General features: G+C 39.7%; 1 long non-coding RNA gene across 1 annotated transcript; it reads right to left on the bottom strand.

The window, feature by feature from the left end:
* Window positions 1-5,320: 5,320 nt before the first annotated feature.
* On the bottom strand, window positions 5,321-16,415 carry LOC120520404. The gene is made up of 6 exons (XR_005631827.1): window positions 16,177-16,415; window positions 14,692-14,783; window positions 11,483-11,721; window positions 9,996-10,087; window positions 6,773-7,011; window positions 5,321-5,378 (listed from the first exon to the last, which is right to left on the bottom strand). It is a non-coding gene; the product is annotated as an uncharacterized LOC120520404 (long non-coding RNA).
* Between the last annotated feature and the right edge of the window lie 910 nt (window positions 16,416-17,325).

The following is a 17,325-nucleotide window of genomic DNA, read 5'->3' as shown; positions in this document are numbered from 1 at the left end:
CTCTACATCTGTTTGCATATTTGACTTGTTAAAACCACAACGTTCTCAGATTTGCTCTTGCAGGTGACTCTAGCATATTTCATATGAACGCCATATTCTAGTGGTTTGGTAGTTTCACTTTTGAATTCTGTCCTCACTTCCACAGAATGTCATGTTAACACAGTCATCCTTTCAGTTGCAGTTTATAACAATCAGTTACCCCATTGTCAGATTCTTTGTCTTCTTTGCCATTCAGATTCTTTAAACTGAAAATGACTGAACCTTTTAACAATTCTGAGTTAAGGCCTCACTGAGACTTGCAGTGACTTTAGAAAAGGCTCAGTGTTGAGGAGGGAGACAAGTGTGTTTGAAACAAAATAACTGAAAACTGAAAAAACCAAATAAGATCATGCAAGCAAGGAGTGGGACAATATGAACTCAGACCTCGCATTGTTTCTTTATTCATTTATGATGGTGTCCTCAGGACAACCTTACACTTGAAGGCGCTCCACTCACCTTGTGGTTTCTTCTCGATCTTTTCGGTATCTCATGCACACCATGTTTGTTCTGAGACTCGGAGAGGAATCTGTTAATTTCTCCACTTCATCCTAAAGCAAGAATAGGAAAAGTGACATTATAGAAATTTAAACATAAAAATGTTTTGTAAAACACTGTGCTGAACAGACCCAGGATGTCTGTCTGAAATGTGAACAGAAAGCTGCTCAGTGATGAAGATGACCTCCAGTGCATCATGTGCTTTACTGACTAGGTGAGGAGGGCGTAGTAGTAGGAACTGACATATTAAAGTACTTGTATGGAAGACCACCGGAAAAGCATGAAGTAGAAAATACAAAGTGGAATAAAACCTGACAGAGACTTAAGGTGACATCCAGGAGACAGTGATGGGGATGGCCAAACAAGAAGTATGATTCCATACATCCCATACAACCATCCAACCCATAAACCATGACAAGCTCTTTGTGATAAATTGCTTTGGCCTTAGTATGAGTTAATAATTAAACAGTTATGCATACATTAATGAATTACTTTTAAAAAATTATGACATTTTCCATAAGTCACAGAGAGACTTAAGATTCATTAAACTTAGTCAACATTTAAACCCTCACCACTCTTCCACAGGCAGTAACTGAATCCAAGGCAAGGTGGTGCTTTGGGAAGAAGATTTGCTTTATTATTGGAAGGCTACAATAGAAGATGACAGAGATTATGAAGGACGAGAGCCACGCCAAATGGCAGGCAGGGCCAAGTATCTCCTGTTACGTAGGTTCAATGGAAGTTTGTCTTTTGTCTTGATATTTTAATATCTTCACTTTTCCTGGAGTTTTATTGAATGCTCTAAGCAATTATCACACAATTTAAACAATCAAAAGCAAATTATTACAGAAATTTAGAAGAGGAATATATTCAAAATGAGAAACCGACATATCACTTACATAATAATGTCAGTGAAGTTTTATATAATTAAGTGTAAACTCTTTTTACCAATGTCTGACATTCAACTCGAGTATCACATACTAAATACTCTGTTACTTTACTTCTGTTGTTTCAGATCTGCATTGCCTACATGCACAAGCATAATGGCCTCCTCAAGCTCTTTCCTTTCAGATTTGTCCAATTCAGAGAACTCATTGGTTATCCGGCTTGCCTTCTTCTCCCTCAGAGCACGACTGGGGCCCTCAGTCCCTACCCGTTCATTTTGGAGATGATCCGTATTTAGGTCTGTGCTTTTCTCAATTTCCTCACACTCAAATTGAGGAGAAAAGGTCCCTAAAGTTAACATTTTAGGATTTGTAAAGATATGACATGATCTTAATTAGCTCATTCAATTCAGCAAGTCTGCCCCCAGCACGTCTACCTTTCATAGATACAAAGAGCTTGTCTTTATTTTCTGACTTGTTTGTAAAGTGGACAGCAACATTATAAGCTCTGCTTCTCTTCTGTTGTGTGACTGAAGTGTTAACGCTAACTGCTTTCTACTTACTTTTAGATCATTTGAAGGCTGTTCACTCGTGTTGTTTTGAACATACAAAGTTGTGTCACTCAGAGATTTGCTCCTTTCACCGGCTGTGTCATTCTCGCTACCAGTGCTCTGGCCCTGGCCATTCTGTTCACTTTTGGTTGCCGGGTTCATTTGGTTTGTCAGACCACTATGGGAGGCAGGCTGAGATGGAACTTCTGAATCTTGTTGTTGTTTTGTCTCCCTGTCTTCAGAGTCTTTATCTGTGGCAAGTACAAATGAAATATGTTTCCATTATTTTACCTTAAACACATCTGCAGGTGTGATGTCAAACTATCCTGACATCACTAGAGGTGGCCTGATGCAAATAGGCAATAACAGAAACAAAAAGTAGGAACAAGATTCTGACTTTTTAATATAATATTACGTAACTTTCTCAGAGTTGCATTTTGCAGTTCATGGTTACTGGGTGCTGGCGCCCATCCTAGCAGTTATCGTGCAAACCAGACGCCATTTCTGGACAGAGTGCCAGTCCAACACCGGGCCTATTCACACTCACACTCACCCAAGGACTTTGGGAGTCGCTGGTTAACCCAACCTCCATATCTTTGTGGATATGGCTGGAAAAATGGAGTTTATGGAAGATAGGATTAGATTTAAAATGTATATTGTTATCAGATTGTTGTGTCAAGCGATTATTTCAAATATTTGGCAGTCTATTTCATTTACAAAGCATTTAATATACTCTTGGAATACTGAATGTACTTACGGTTAATAAATGTCATCAATATGCTGTCTACCACAGTTAATTTACTGAATGCTGCTTGTGTTGGAAAACCCATTCATGTATGTCGGGCATTGTGCACCTTCATATTGATTTGCTGCACTCTGGGAGACAATCACATGTAAGACCCTACTACCATCTCAGATCTAATAAATGCAATCAAACTCCATAAGTTACAACAAGAGAGGTGAATTTAGAGTGAGAATGTGATGTATGGATTTCACAGCCATCATTGCTAACAAGCTAAGTGAGCAACGCTCGGTCAAATCAGAGGAAACTGAAGACAGCTGCAAAACCACGATAGAGAATGTCAGCGCGTCTAATGTGCACACGAGTCTTGGTTTAAGAAGGCCATGTTGTCTAAAAGATGTTGAAAAGTATTATGTTGCCTGTGAATGGCAGAAGCAGCCCAGTGTTTGGCAAACAGACAGGTGACATATCTACATGTGAATTAGAAAATGGCAAAGTAATGGCACTGCAGCAAAATGCATCTGCAATCGGAATACTCAAGTACTCTCTAAAGGACTTCATTTATCTGATATGCGATGCTTTGTCACAGCAGTTTCGCTGTACTACGGCGGATGTGGCAGCTGTAGCTTTAACAAGTCATAAAACTATACAAAAACTGCTCATTCTGTGAGACGACATGAAGCTTCACGCCACATAGACATGGGGTTGTGTACCTCTCTGGGACCACTCGTTTACCCCTCTTCATCTCTGCCTCTAACCCCTTGAGACTTCATCATTTTGGACATCCTCAGTACCTATTAGATCCCACTCTCTCCTTTCTAAGTGTTGTCCGTATCCTTTGCTGTACCTTTATTAGCCCTGAACTGATTTACTCGCCGTGTCATGCAGATGCAGAATGAAACAAGAATTTTGGGCAGTTACACAGCGCTCCCTACAAAACCACCAGGTCAGTCTCATCAGATGTCATGGAACTCCTGCTGCTGGTGTCCTTTCCAAATTGTTGAAGCTGGAGGTCTACCGGCTGAGGAAGCAGACTGTCTGCTAATACACATTAAACTTCAAAACTTGCCACCCGGTCCCGTGATTGCTTTGGCTGGTCAAACCGTTATTTGGGAATGGGCAAATATGGTGCTGGTTTTATTTCAGACACTTTTTCTCCCAGTTTTGTCTTGCCCACTACTGCCTTCCTCATGTGACGTTTCTCTTACAATCACTTTGATTTATTGTGACAACCTTGGGCATCAAGCTTACCATCCACAAGCTCTCCTCTGTCTGTCCTGAGGGCGGTCCCCACTTCCAGTCTTCACTTCATCAGGTAATGTCCCACAGTCACATGAAAACGGTCTTGGCAAACAAATATCGACCCACAGAAATCGAAAATACAACAGTAAGTGACGGTGTTACACCCTAATTGCATTTCGTCACCAAGAATTTCTTTTAAGTAGCCAAATCGAACCAGATGTTTTAGTGTACATTGAAATCAATTTAATATTGTCTAACTGTGTAAGATACATATCCTTTCCTAAGCATGATTATACCTGCTTCTTCCTAAATTGTACCCCTCTTTCATTAAAATTCTGTCTCCGAAGTTAATCAGCACTAAAGTTTGAATCCAACATACACCTAGGCAAGTGAAGCTGAATTTAAGCACCACACATCCGCACCCACCCATATTCTCAAACAAAAACAAGAAACAAAAAAAAAAAAAAAATCAGACTTTCTGTGAAAGAGGAGGATTGTAAAGTGTTAGACAGAAAGAAGCTAAAGGTGCCATTTGTAAAAACGTGCATTTGATGGACTTGTCTCAAAGCTTTTTCATTTTTTTCTCAACGCACTATTCACTCACAATGTTTACCATTTTAGATTCACCGTTCAACCTAACCAGAAGGTCTTTGGGAATGACAGGGAAAAACACACAAACGTGTGAAAATCCATCACAATCACATCTAGGCCCAGAATTGAGACCAATGACATTGAATTCATAAGGCAGCAGTGCTAACCCAGCTTAACAGAGCCATCTCAAAGTGACGTATGAAATGTAGAACTTCAGAGAACTTTAATGCAGTTCATTTTCATAAAGCGCCTCTACATCTGTTTGCATATTTGACTTGTTAAAACCACAACGTTCTCAGATTTGCTCTTGCAGGTGACTCTAGCATATTTCATATGAACGCCATATTCTAGTGGTTTGGTAGTTTCACTTTTGAATTCTGTCCTCACTTCCACAGAATGTCATGTTAACACAGTCATCCTTTCAGTTGCAGTTTATAACAATCAGTTACCCCATTGTCAGATTCTTTGTCTTCTTTGCCATTCAGATTCTTTAAACTGAAAATGACTGAACCTTTTAACAATTCTGAGTTAAGGCCTCACTGAGACTTGCAGTGACTTTAGAAAAGGCTCAGTGTTGAGGAGGGAGACAAGTGTGTTTGAAACAAAATAACTGAAAACTGAAAAACAAATAAGATCATGCAAGCAAGGAGTGGGACAATATGAACTCAGACCTCGCATTGTTTCTTTATTCATTTATGATGGTGTCCTCAGGACAACCTTACACTTGAAGGCGCTCCACTCACCTTGTGGTTTCTTCTCGATCTTTTCGTATCTCATGCACACCATGTTTGTTCTGAGACTCGGAGAGGAATCTGTTAATTTCTCCACTTCATCCTAAAGCAAGAATAGGAAAAGTGACATTATAGAAATTTAAACATAAAAATGTTTTGTAAAACACTGTGCTGAACAGACCCAGGATGTCTGTCTGAAATGTGAACAGAAAGCTGCTCAGTGATGAAGATGACCTCCAGTGCATCATGTGCTTTACTGACTAGGTGAGGAGGGCGTAGTAGTAGGAACTGACATATTAAAGTACTTGTATGGAAGACCACCGGAAAAGCATGAAGTAGAAAATACAAAGTGGAATAAAACCTGACAGAGACTTAAGGTGACATCCAGGAGACAGTGATGGGGATGGCCAAACAAGAAGTATGATTCCATACATCCCATACAACCATCCAACCCATAAACCATGACAAGCTCTTTGTGATAAATTGCTTTGGCCTTAGTATGAGTTAATAATTAAACAGTTATGCATACATTAATGAATTACTTTTAAAAAAATTATGACATTTTCCATAAGTCACAGAGAGACTTAAGATTCATTAAACTTAGTCAACATTTAAACCCTCACCACTCTTCCACAGGCAGTAACTGAATCCAAGGCAAGGTGGTGCTTTGGGAAGAAGATTTGCTTTATTATTGGAAGGCTACAATAGAAGATGACAGAGATTATGAAGGACGAGAGCCACGCCAAATGGCAGGCAGGGCCAAGTATCTCCTGTTACGTAGGTTCAATGGAAGTTTGTCTTTTGTCTTGATATTTTAATATCTTCACTTTTCCTGGAGTTTTATTGAATGCTCTAAGCAATTATCACACAATTTAAACAATCAAAAGCATATTATTACAGAAATTTAGAAGAGGAATATATTCAAAATGAGAAACCGACATATCACTTACATAATAATGTCAGTGAAGTTTTATATAATTAAGTGTAAACTCTTTTACCAATGTCTGACATTCAACTCGAGTATCACATACTAAATACTCTGTTACTTTACTTCTGTTGTTTCAGATCTGCATTGCCTACATGCACAAGCATAATGGCCTCCTCAAGCTCTTTCCTTTCAGATTTGTCCAATTCAGAGAACTCATTGGTTATCCGGCTTGCCTTCTTCTCCCTCAGAGCACGACTGGGGCCCTCAGTCCCTACCCGTTCATTTTGGAGATGATCCGTATTTAGGTCTGTGCTTTTCTCAATTTCCTCACACTCAAATTGAGGAGAAAAGGTCCCTAAAGTTAACATTTTAGGATTTGTAAAGATATGACATGATCTTAATTAGCTCATTCAATTCAGCAAGTCTGCCCCCAGCACGTCTACCTTTCATAGATACAAAGAGCTTGTCTTTATTTTCTGACTTGTTTGTAAAGTGGACAGCAACATTATAAGCTCTGCTTCTCTTCTGTTGTGTGACTGAAGTGTTAACGCTAACTGCTTTCTACTTACTTTTAGATCATTTGAAGGCTGTTCACTCGTGTTGTTTTGAACATACAAAGTTGTGTCACTCAGAGATTTGCTCCTTTCACCGGCTGTGTCATTCTCGCTACCAGTGCTCTGGCCCTGGCCATTCTGTTCACTTTTGGTTGCCGGGTTCATTTGGTTTGTCAGACCACTATGGGAGGCAGGCTGAGATGGAACTTCTGAATCTTGTTGTTGTTTTGTCTCCCTGTCTTCAGAGTCTTTATCTGTGGCAAGTACAAATGAAATATGTTTCCATTATTTTACCTTAAACACATCTGCAGGTGTGATGTCAAACTATCCTGACATCACTAGAGGTGGCCTGATGCAAATAGGCAATAACAGAAACAAAAAGTAGGAACAAGATTCTGACTTTTTAATATAATATTACGTAACTTTCTCAGAGTTGCATTTTGCAGTTCATGGTTACTGGGTGCTGGCGCCATCCTAGCAGTTATCGTGCAAACCAGACGCCATTTCTGGACAGAGTGCCAGTCCAACACCGGGCCTATTCACACTCACACTCACCCAAGGACTTTGGGAGTCGCTGGTTAACCCAACCTCCATATCTTTGTGGATATGGCTGGAAAAATGGAGTTTATGGAAGATAGGATTAGATTTAAAATGTATATTGTTATCAGATTGTTGTGTCAAGCGATTATTTCAAATATTTGGCAGTCTATTTCATTTACAAAGCATTTAATATACTCTTGGAATACTGAATGTACTTACGGTTAATAAATGTCATCAATATGCTGTCTACCACAGTTAATTTACTGAATGCTGCTTGTGTTGGAAAACCCATTCATGTATGTCGGGCATTGTGCACCTTCATATTGATGTGCTGCACTCTGGAGACAATCACATGTAAGACCCTACTACCATCTCAGATCTAATAAATGCAATCAAACTCCATAAGTTACAACAAGAGAGGTGAATTTAGAGTGAGAATGTGATGTATGGATTTCACAGCCATCATTGCTAACAAGCTAAGTGAGCAACGCTCGGTCAAATCAGAGGAAACTGAAGACAGCTGCGCAAAACCACGATAGAGAATGTCAGCGGTCTAATGTCAATGTGCACACCATGAGTCATATCTACATGTGAATTAGAAAATGGCAAAGTAATGGCACTGCAGCAAAATGCATCTGCAATCGGAATACTCAAGTACTCTCTAAAGGACTTCATTTATCTGATATGCGATGCTTTGTCACAGCAGTTTCGCTGTACTACGGCGGATGTGGCAGCTGTAGCTTTAACAAGTCATAAAACTATACAAAAACTGCTCATTCTGTGAGACGACATGAAGCTTCACGCCACATAGACATGGGGTTGTGTACCTCTCTGGGACCACTCGTTTACCCCCTCTTCATCTCTGCCTCTAACCCCTTGAGACTTCATCATTTTGGACATCCTCAGTACCTATTAGATCCCACTCTCTCTTTCTAAGTGTTGTCCGTATCCTTTGCTGTACCTTTATTAGCCCTGAACTGATTTACTCGCGTGTCATGCAGATGCAGAATGAAACAAGAATTTTGGGCAGTTACACAGCGCACTCCCTACAAAACCACCAGGTCAGTCTCATCAGATGTCATGGAACTCCTGCTGCTGGTGTCCTTTCCAAATTGTTGAAGCTGGAGGTCTACCGGCTGAGGAAGCAGACTGTCTGCTAATACACATTAAACTTCAAAACTTGCCACCCGGTCCCGGTGATTGCTTTGGCTGGTCAAACCGTTATTTGGGAATGGGCAAATATGGTGCTGGTTTTATTTCAGACACTTTTTCTCCCAGTTTTGTCTTGCCCACTACTGCCTTCCTCATGTGACGTTTCTCTTACAATCACTTTGATTTATTGTGACAACCTTGGGCATCAAGCTTACCATCCACAAGCTCTCCTCTGTCTGTCCTGAGGGCGGTCCCCACTTCCAGTCTTCACTTCATCAGGTAATGTCCCACAGTCACATGAAAACGGTCTTGGCAAACAAATATCGACCCACAGAAATCGAAAATACAACAGTAAGTGACGGTGTTACACCCTAATTGCATTTGCGTCACCAAGAATTTCTTTTAAGTAGCCAAATCGAACCAGATGTTTTAGTGTACATTGAAATCAATTTAATATTGTCTAACTGTGTAAGATACATATCCTTTCCTAAGCATGATTATACCTGCTTCTTCCTAAATTGTACCCCTCTTTCATTAAAATTCTGTCTCCGAAGTTAATCAGCACTAAAGTTTGAATCCAACATACACCTAGGCAAGTGAAGCTGAATTTAAGCACCACACATCCGCACCCACCCATATTCTCAAACAAAAAACAAGAAACAAAAAAAAAAAAAAAAAAAAATCAGACTTTCTGTGAAAGAGGAGGATTGTAAAGTGTTAGACAGAAAGAAGCTAAAGGTGCCATTTGTAAAAACGTGCATTTGATGGACTTGTCTCAAAGCTTTTTCATTTTTTTCTCAACGCACTATTCACTCACAATGTTTACCATTTTAGATTCACCGTTCAACCTAACCAGAAGGTCTTTGGGAATGACAGGGAAAACACACAAACGTGTGAAAATCCATCACAATCACATCTAGGCCCAGAATTGAGACCAATGACATTGAATTCATAAGGCAGCAGTGCTAACCCAGCTTAACAGAGCCATCTCAAAGTGACGTATGAAATGTAGAACTTCAGAGAACTTTAATGCAGTTCATTTTCATAAAGCGCCTCTACATCTGTTTGCATATTTGACTTGTTAAAACCACAACGTTCTCAGATTTGCTCTTGCAGGTGACTCTAGCATATTTCATATGAACGCCATATTCTAGTGGTTTGGTAGTTTCACTTTTGAATTCTGTCCTCACTTCCACAGAATGTCATGTTAACACAGTCATCCTTTCAGTTGCAGTTTATAACAATCAGTTACCCCATTGTCAGATTCTTTGTCTTCTTTGCCATTCAGATTCTTTAAACTGAAAATGACTGAACCTTTTAACAATTCTGAGTTAAGGCCTCACTGAGACTTGCAGTGACTTTAGAAAAGGCTCAGTGTTGAGGAGGGAGACAAGTGTGTTTGAAACAAAATAACTGAAAACTGAAAAAACAAATAAGATCATGCAAGCAAGGAGTGGGACAATATGAACTCAGACCTCGCATTGTTTCTTTATTCATTTATGATGGTGTCCTCAGGACAACCTTACACTTGAAGCGCTCCACTCACCTTGTGGTTTCTTCTCGATCTTTTCGGTATCTCATGCACACCATGTTTGTTCTGAGACTCGGAGAGGAATCTGTTAATTTCTCCACTTCATCCTAAAGCAAGAATAGGAAAAGTGACATTATAGAAATTTAAACATAAAAATGTTTTGTAAAACACTGTGCTGAACAGACCCAGGATGTCTGTCTGAAATGTGAACAGAAAGCTGCTCAGTGATGAAGATGACCTCCAGTGCATCATGTGCTTTACTGACTAGGTGAGGAGGGCGTAGTAGTAGGAACTGACATATTAAAGTACTTGTATGGAAGACCACCGGAAAAGCATGAAGTAGAAAATATAAAGTGGAATAAAACCAGATAGAGACGTAAGGAGATATCCAGGAGGCAGTGATGGGGATGGCCAACCAAGAAGTATGATTCCATACATCCCATACAACCATCCAACCCATAAACCATGACAAGCTCTTTGTGATAAATTGCTTTGGCCTTAGTATGAGTTAATAATTAAACAGTTATGCATACATTAATGAATTACTTTTAAAAAAATTATGACATTTTCCATAAGTCACAGAGAGACTTAAGATTCATTAAACTTAGTCAACATTTAAACCCTCACCACTCTTCCACAGGCAGTAACTGAATCCAAGGCAAGGTGGTGCTTTGGGAAGAAGATTTGCTTTATTATTGGAAGGCTACAATAGAAGATGACAGAGATTATGAAGGACGAGAGCCACGCCAAATGGCAGGCAGGGCCAAGTATCTCCTGTTACGTAGGTTCAATGGAAGTTTGTCTTTTGTCTTGATATTTTAATATCTTCACTTTTCCTGGAGTTTTATTGAATGCTCTAAGCAATTATCACACAATTTAAACAATCAAAAGCATATTATTACAGAAATTTAGAAGAGGAATATATTCAAAATGAGAAACCGACATATCACTTACATAATAATGTCAGTGAAGTTTTATATAATTAAGTGTAAACTCTTTTACCAATGTCTGACATTCAACTCGAGTATCACATACTAAATACTCTGTTACTTTACTTCTGTTGTTTCAGATCTGCATTGCCTACATGCACAAGCATAATGGCCTCCTCAAGCTCTTTCCTTTCAGATTTGTCCAATTCAGAGAACTCATTGGTTATCCGGCTTGCCTTCTTCTCCCTCAGAGCACGACTGGGGCCCTCAGTCCCTACCCGTTCATTTTGGAGATGATCCGTATTTAGGTCTGTGCTTTTCTCAATTTCCTCACACTCAAATTGAGGAGAAAAGGTCCCTAAAGTTAACATTTTAGGATTTGTAAAGATATGACATGATCTTAATTAGCTCATTCAATTCAGCAAGTCTGCCCCCAGCACGTCTACCTTTCATAGATACAAAGAGCTTGTCTTTATTTTCTGACTTGTTTGTAAAGTGGACAGCAACATTATAAGCTCTGCTTCTCTTCTGTTGTGTGACTGAAGTGTTAACGCTTAACTGCTTTCTACTTACTTTTAGATCATTTGAAGGCTGTTCACTCGTGTTGTTTTGAACATACAAAGTTGTGTCACTCAGAGATTTGCTCCTTTCACCGGCTGTGTCATTCTCGCTACCAGTGCTCTGGCCCTGGCCATTCTGTTCACTTTTGGTTGCCGGGTTCATTTGGTTTGTCAGACCACTATGGGAGGCAGGCTGAGATGGAACTTCTGAATCTTGTTGTTGTTTTGTCTCCCTGTCTTCAGAGTCTTTATCTGTGGCAAGTACAAATGAAATATGTTTCCATTATTTTACCTTAAACACATCTGCAGGTGTGATGTCAAACTATCCTGACATCACTAGAGGTGGCCTGATGCAAATAGGCAATAACAGAAACAAAAAGTAGGAACAAGATTCTGACTTTTTAATATAATATTACGTAACTTTCTCAGAGTTGCATTTTGCAGTTCATGGTTACTGGGTGCTGGCGCCCATCCTAGCAGTTATCGTGCAAACCAGACGCCATTTCTGGACAGAGTGCCAGTCCAACACCGGGCCTATTCACACTCACACTCACCCAAGGACTTTGGGAGTCGCTGGTTAACCCAACCTCCATATCTTTGTGGATATGGCTGGAAAAATGGAGTTTATGGAAGATAGGATTAGATTTAAAATGTATATTGTTATCAGATTGTTGTGTCGCGATTATTTCAAATATTTGGCAGTCTATTTCATTTACAAAGCATTTAATATACTCTTGGAATACTGAATGTACTTACGGTTAATAAATGTCATCAATATGCTGTCTACCACAGTTAATTTACTGAATGCTGCTTGTGTTGGAAAACCCATTCATGTATGTCGGGCATTGTGCACCTTCATATTGATGTGCTGCACTCTCGAGACAATCACATGTAAGACCCTACTACCATCTCAGATCTAATAAATGCAATCAAACTCCATAAGTTACAACAAGAGAGGTGAATTTAGAGTGAGAATGTGATGTATGGATTTCACAGCCATCATTGCTAACAAGCTAAGTGAGCAACGCTCGGTCAAATCAGAGGAAACTGAAGACAGCTGCGCAAAACCACGATAGAGAATGTCAGCGCGGTCTAATGTGCACACCGAGTCATATCTACATGTGAATTAGAAAATGGCAAAGTAATGGCACTGCAGCAAAATGCATCTGCAATCGGAATACTCAAGTACTCTCTAAAGGACTTCATTTATCTGATATGCGATGCTTTGTCACAGCAGTTTCGCTGTACTACGAGCGGATGTGGCAGCTGTAGCTTTAACAAGTCATAAAACTATACAAAAACTGCTCATTCTGAGACGACATGAAGCTTCACGCCACATAGACATGGGGTTGTGTACCTCTCTGGGACCACTCGTTACCCCTCTTCATCTCTGCCTCTAACCCCTTGAGACTTCATCATTTTGGACATCCTCAGTACCTATTAGATCCCACTCTCCTTTCTAAGTGTTGTCCGTATCCTTTGCTGTACCTTTATTAGCCCTGAACTGATTTACTCGCCGTGTCATGCAGATGCAGAATGAAACAAGAATTTTGGGCAGTTACACAGCGCACTCCCTACAAAACCACCAGGTCAGTCTCATCAGATGTCATGGAACTCCTGCTGCTGGTGTCCTTTCCAAATTGTTGAAGCTGGAGGTCTACCGGCTGAGGAAGCAGACTGTCTGCTAATACACATTAAACTTCAAAACTTGCCACCCCGGTCCCGGTGATTGCTTTGGCTGGTCAAACCGTTATTTGGGAATGGGCAAATATGGTGCTGGTTTTATTTCAGACACTTTTTCTCCCAGTTTTGTCTTGCCCACTACTGCCTTCCTCATGTGATGTTTCTCTTACAATCACTTTGATTTATTGTGACAACCTTGGGCATCAAGCTTACCATCCACAAGCTCTCCTCTGTCTGTCCTGAGGGCGGTCCCCACTTCCAGTCTTCACTTCATCAGGTAATGTCCCACAGTCACATGAAAACGGTCTTGGCAAACAAATATCGACCCACAGAAATCGAAAATACAACAGTAAGTGACGGTGTTACACCCTAATTGCATTTCGCTCACCAAGAATTTCTTTTAAGTAGCCAAATCGAACCAGATGTTTTAGTGTACATTGAAATCAATTTAATATTGTCTAACTGTGTAAGATACATATCCTTTCCTAAGCATGATTATACCTGCTTCTTCCTAAATTGTACCCTCTTTCATTAAAATTCTGTCTCCGAAGTTAATCAGCACTAAAGTTTGAATCCAACATACACCTAGGCAAGTGAAGCTGAATTTAAGCACCACACATCCGCACTCCACCCATATTCTCAAACAAAAACAAGAAACAAAAAAAAAAAAAAAATCAGACTTTCTGTGAAAGAGGAGGATTGTAAAGTGTTAGACAGAAAGAAGCTAAAGGTGCCATTTGTAAAAACGTGCATTTGATGGACTTGTCTCAAAGCTTTTTCATTTTTTTCTCAACGCACTATTCACTCACAATGTTTACCATTTTAGATTCACCGTTCAACCTAACCAGAAGGTCTTTGGGAATGACAGGGAAAAACACACAAACGTGTGAAAATCCATCACAATCACATCTAGGCCCAGAATTGAGACCAATGACATTGAATTCATAAGGCAGCAGTGCTAACCCAGCTTAACAGAGCCATCTCAAAGTGACGTATGAAATGTAGAACTTCAGAGAACTTTAATGCAGTTCATTTTCATAAAGCGCCTCTACATCTGTTTGCATATTTGACTTGTTAAAACCACAACGTTCTCAGATTTGCTCTTGCAGGTGACTCTAGCATATTTCATATGAACGCCATATTCTAGTGGTTTGGTAGTTTCACTTTTGAATTCTGTCCTCACTTCCACAGAATGTCATGTTAACACAGTCATCCTTTCAGTTGCAGTTTATAACAATCAGTTACCCCATTGTCAGATTCTTTGTCTTCTTTGCCATTCAGATTCTTTAAACTGAAAATGACTGAACCTTTTAACAATTCTGAGTTAAGGCCTCACTGAGACTTGCAGTGACTTTAGAAAAGGCTCAGTGTTGAGGAGGGAGACAAGTGTGTTTGAAACAAAATAACTGAAAACTGAAAAAACAAATAAGATCATGCAAGCAAGGAGTGGGACAATATGAACTCAGACCTCGCATTGTTTCTTTATTCATTTATGATGGTGTCCTCAGGACAACCTTACACTTGAAGCGCTCCACTCACCTTGTGGTTTCTTCTCGATCTTTTCGGTATCTCATGCACACCATGTTTGTTCTGAGACTCGGAGAGGAATCTGTTAATTTCTCCACTTCATCCTAAAGCAAGAATAGGAAAAGTGACATTATAGAAATTTAAACATAAAAATGTTTTGTAAAACACTGTGCTGAACAGACCCAGGATGTCTGTCTGAAATGTGAACAGAAAGCTGCTCAGTGATGAAGATGACCTCCAGTGCATCATGTGCTTTACTGACTAGGTGAGGAGGGCGTAGTAGTAGGAACTGACATATTAAAGTACTTGTATGGAAGACCACCGGAAAAGCATGAAGTAGAAAATATAAAGTGGAATAAAACCAGATAGAGACGTAAGGAGATATCCAGGAGGCAGTGATGGGGATGGCCAACCAAGAAGTATGATTCCATACATCCCATACAACCATCCAACCCATAAACCATGACAAGCTCTTTGTGATAAATTGCTTTGGCCTTAGTATGAGTTAATAATTAAACAGTTATGCATACATTAATGAATTACTTTTAAAAAAATTATGACATTTTCCATAAGTCACAGAGAGACTTAAGATTCATTAAACTTAGTCAACATTTAAACCCTCACCACTCTTCCACAGGCAGTAACTGAATCCAAGGCAAGGTGGTGCTTTGGGAAGAAGATTTGCTTTATTATTGGAAGGCTACAATAGAAGATGACAGAGATTATGAAGGACGAGAGCCACGCCAAATGGCAGGCAGGGCCAAGTATCTCCTGTTACGTAGGTTCAATGGAAGTTTGTCTTTGTCTTGATATTTTAATATCTTCACTTTTCCTGGAGTTTTATTGAATGCTCTAAGCAATTATCACACAATTTAAACAATCAAAAGCATATTATTACAGAAATTTAGAAGAGGAATATATTCAAAATGAGAAACCGACATATCACTTACATAATAATGTCAGTGAAGTTTTATATAATTAAGTGTAAACTCTTTTACCAATGTCTGACATTCAACTCGAGTATCACATACTAAATACTCTGTTACTTTACTTCTGTTGTTTCAGATCTGCATTGCCTACATGCACAAGCATAATGGCCTCCTCAAGCTCTTTCCTTTCAGATTTGTCCAATTCAGAGAACTCATTGGTTATCCGGCTTGCCTTCTTCTCCCTCAGAGCACGACTGGGGCCCTCAGTCCCTACCCGCTCATTTTGGAGATGATCCGTATTTAGGTCTGTGCTTTTCTCAATTTCCTCACACTCAAATTGAGGAGAAAAGGTCCCTAAAGTTAACATTTTAGGATTTGTAAAGATATGACATGATCTTAATTAGCTCATTCAATTCAGCAAGTCTGCCCCCAGCACGTCTACCTTTCATAGATACAAAGAGCTTGTCTTTATTTTCTGACTTGTTTGTAAAGTGGACAGCAACATTATAAGCTCTGCTTCTCTTCTGTTGTGTGACTGAAGTGTTAACGCTAACTGCTTTCTACTTACTTTTAGATCATTTGAAGGCTGTTCACTCGTGTTGTTTTGAACATACAAAGTTGTGTCACTCAGAGATTTGCTCCTTTCACCGGCTGTGTCATTCTCGCTACCAGTGCTCTGGCCCTGGCCATTCTGTTCACTTTTGGTTGCCGGGTTCATTTGGTTTGTCAGACCACTATGGGAGGCAGGCTGAGATGGAACTTCTGAATCTTGTTGTTGTTTTGTCTCCCTGTCTTCAGAGTCTTTATCTGTGGCAAGTACAAATGAAATATGTTTCCATTATTTTACCTTAAACACATCTGCAGGTGTGATGTCAAACTATCCTGACATCACTAGAGGTGGCCTGATGCAAATAGGCAATAACAGAAACAAAAAGTAGGAACAAGATTCTGACTTTTAATATAATATTACGTAACTTTCTCAGAGTTGCATTTTGCAGTTCATGGTTACTGGGTGCTGGCGCCATCCTAGCAGTTATCGTGCAAACCAGACGCCATTTCTGGACAGAGTGCCAGTCCAACACCGGGCCTATTCACACTCACACTCACCCAAGGACTTTGGGAGTCGCTGGTTAACCCAACCTCCATATCTTTGTGGATATGGCTGGAAAAATGGAGTTTATGGAAGATAGGATTAGATTTAAAATGTATATTGTTATCAGATTGATGTGTCAAGCGATTATTTCAAATATTTGGCAGTCTATTTCATTTACAAAGCATTTAATATACTCTTGGAATACTGAATGTACTTACGGTTAATAAATGTCATCAATATGCTGTCTACCACAGTTAATTTACTGAATGCTGCTTGTGTTGGAAAACCCATTCATGTATGTCGGGCATTGTGCACCTTCATATTGATGTGCTGCACTCGAGACAATCACATGTAAGACCCTACTACCATCTCAGATCTAATAAATGCAATCAAACTCCATAAGTTACAACAAGAGAGGTGAATTTAGAGTGAGAATGTGATGTATGGATTTCACAGCCATCATTGCTAACAAGCTAAGTGAGCAACGCCGGTCAAATCAGAGGAAACTGAAGACAGCTGCGAAAACCACGATAGAGAATGTCAGCGGTCTAATGTGCACACCGAGTCATATCTACATGTGAATTAGAAAATGGCAAAGTAATGGCACTGCAGCAAAATGCATCT

This window comes from Polypterus senegalus, unplaced genomic scaffold (genome assembly GCF_016835505.1).
Source record: "Polypterus senegalus isolate Bchr_013 unplaced genomic scaffold, ASM1683550v1 scaffold_2666, whole genome shotgun sequence".
In the NCBI taxonomy this organism is placed as follows: Eukaryota; Metazoa; Chordata; class Cladistia; order Polypteriformes; family Polypteridae; genus Polypterus; species Polypterus senegalus.
The sequence above is the reverse complement of the archived record's forward strand: the minus strand, read 5'-3'. Positions and strand labels throughout refer to the sequence as shown.